Source organism: Pimephales promelas, chromosome 5 (genome assembly GCF_988280905.1).
Source record: "Pimephales promelas chromosome 5, fPimPro1.hap1.1, whole genome shotgun sequence".
In the NCBI taxonomy this organism is placed as follows: Eukaryota; Metazoa; Chordata; class Actinopteri; order Cypriniformes; family Leuciscidae; genus Pimephales; species Pimephales promelas.
The window spans coordinates 31,234,058-31,237,200 of NC_142773.1; positions in this window are offsets into that span (position 1 = coordinate 31,234,058).

Below are 3,143 nucleotides of genomic sequence, written 5' to 3' on the forward strand. Positions count from 1 at the left end.
TTCAGTCGAAAAGAAATTAAGGTTTTTGATGAAAATATTCCAAGATTTTCTCCATATAATGGACTTCATTGGGACCCAAACGGTTCAAGATCCAAATGAGGGCTTCATTCAAAGGGCTTTAAACGACACCAGACGATGAATAATGGTCTTATCTAGCGAAACAATCGGTCATTTAAAAAAAAAAAACAAAAAAAAGTTTAAGTTTTATAAACTCAAATTATAAGAGCCTTGCTCTGTTCTGTGATGAGCGTTTGTGACTCTCCTGTTCAAACTCGTTCATCAAAATGAACAAATCTTTTTTCGAGTCATGACTCAAAGGGTCCTAGACAAGACCCTTATTCATCGGCTGGTGTCGTTTAAAGCGTGAAAAACTTTGATGTCATAAACAAATCGTTCTGTGCAGTGCCGGTTCAAGCCGAACAAGCCTTTACTCTTTTGTTGCAAGTCGACTTGCGACATGGCTGTTTGCTGGAAGATAGTTATAGTCGATAACGTTTTAAATGTGGACATTTTTCTTACGCGAACACATCGCTTCACTTCAGAAGGCCTAACCACCACTTTTTAGCATGGTCGAAATTGCCGGATGTACCAATACAAATAAATAAAACATCTCCCGTTAACTAGCAGAGCATTCGTTTGTTAAAGCAGTGGCGATTTAGCGCTGAAATGTGTTTTTTTTTTTTTTTTTTTTAAATAAAGTGCCTGCAGCCGCTGCAACCAGTTTCCGCTGCAGATTATCTTGTTGCTCGCGCAAATGCTGTTTTTTTTTTTCACATAAAAATTATCTGCACTAGCAAACGATAAATTAAACCCAATGTACTATTTAAAACGATTGCTGGACATCGTAATGTTATTGTACACATCTGATTTATGGATTAGCAACCCCAATAAAATTTCTTTATATTATGAGAATAATGAGTAGTGGAAAAATGCATAATTATTAACATATGGAGTTGCAAATTTGCCAGAGATTGCTTTTGTCATTTTAGTGTTTAATGAGCCATTTCACAACACCAGATAACTATACACTAGTAATTGAGACAATGATCCTGTTTTCAAATGACACATGTGGTTAGTGAGACATAACAGTTTATGAGCAGATCACCCTTGAAGAAACCAAACGCTCAATGTGTTGAGAAGCTGGAGGCTTTTATACCATCAACGATAAGAAACCATTAAGGTCACTGAGATAATCTATCAACTCTTTACACTCTTGATTTGAATACCTCCGAACATGATTCCACTCAGAGAATGTCATTAACGTTGGCCACTCTCCATCAGATGTCTCCTCCAATGAGGCACGTTTGGGGACAAGCCAGTGGCCAGATTTGCATTTAAATTACTTCCTAATGACCGTGTTTCAAGACTTCCAGGTGATCAGAGCAGGTTCCCCTGCGAAATGACAACGTTAAAACTAATGTTCACAAGCATACAACTCATATTTAAACCTCTGTCCCAGCTGCTGGTGCCTAAAGGGCATGTTTTGATTGGATTTCGGTGTTAAAACGAAAAGACAGACAACATTACAATATGATTTAAGATCAGCTATTGCAGTAAAACACCCTAAGGAAACCATTCACCAAACTTTTTCGGATTTATTTGAAACTTTAGTCCAAATTTCTGTACAAACGCATTATCAAAATGAAGCCAGGGGTAAATACACCTTGCTGTCAAATTCACAGTTATGATAATGAAATGTGCTAGAAAAGGTGGCACAGGAGTTGTTTTGCCCTGAGAACTGAATGTTATTCATTCAGGTTTGGCTTTGTTGTCATCACATTCCACAAATTAGAGAAGCTTGCTTGTAGCAAGCTTGAATCTTTCGATATAATCTTTCGTTATACATGAAAGAGAGCAAGCACAACTCTATTCTGAAGTTATTAATTGCCAACATGAAACAAAAATGGACCCCATTTGCTTTCTCAGTGCATATTCCAGTTCTTATTGCGAACAATTTAGCTTAGCATTTTATTTCACAGAACAAAATGTTTATTTAGGAATTTTAGTGTACCCACCGGTTTAAATTTCTTATTGAGAATCCACATTCACTCAGAAATACGTCACATTATGGAAGTAATATTGGCAGGCCTTAAATATTGCAAATATTCACACACAACCTTTCCAAAGGGTTTGAAAGGTTTTTTTTTTTTTTTTTTTTACATTTCTTTAATTACTTGTATTCAGCAGGGATGCATTAAATTGATCACTTATAATGCTACAATGTTTTATGTTTTTCTATTATTTAAAGCCTGAAAAAAGTATCATGGTTTCCACAAAAATTAAGCAGCACAACCGTTTTCAACATTGATGATATTAAACGTTTTTATAATAATAATAAATAATAAAATGTTTCTTGAGCAGCAAATCAGCATATTAGTGAATGATTTCTAAAGGCACTGAAGACTGACAGTATTGATGCTGAAAATTCACCTTTACCATCACAGGAAGTAATTGTTTTAAAATAGAAAACCATTTTAAATTCTAATAATTACAAAATATCACTGTTCGTACTAATTTTGATTATAAATTAAGCCTAGATGAGCATAAAAGATTTTTAGAAATCTTGCCAACCCCAAACTTTGAATGGTAGTGTATTGCCTCACAGTACTCTTTATTTATAAACTAGACGTGAAAATACAGCCAAAAAGAAGTTAAAAAGAACGCGTGATTACAGAAAAAGGATTACCTTATTTTAAATCAAACACCAAGGGACTATGTGAAAAATGGCAACAAGTGCTGACTCGTGAAAATCGACCTGTACCCCATTTGTGAGGGGGAAAATGTAGGATTAGACGCCACACATCAATGTTTGGTGTTGAGAAGCAACGATTTCCTTCAGTTACTCAGCACTTTAATTCACAGACAGATTGTCTGGTCTCCCCAGAGCGCTGGCACTTAGACACAGGCAGTGAAGCTGGACAGTAAAAGCCTCTGCAGACTCAGCCTAAGAGCAGGTTCACCAGACAGAAAACACACATCACTGTTCTCAGCCTGTCATGGATGCGCTTCCACTGGGGACACCGTGCTCAAGAATGGGCCGCAGTGACAAAATTATTTCTGACAGGGCTTCCACTCGCCATTTTGCCCTTCATTTTGAGTGGTGCCTCTACAAATGAGCCAACTCCGTCAATAAAAATCAAATG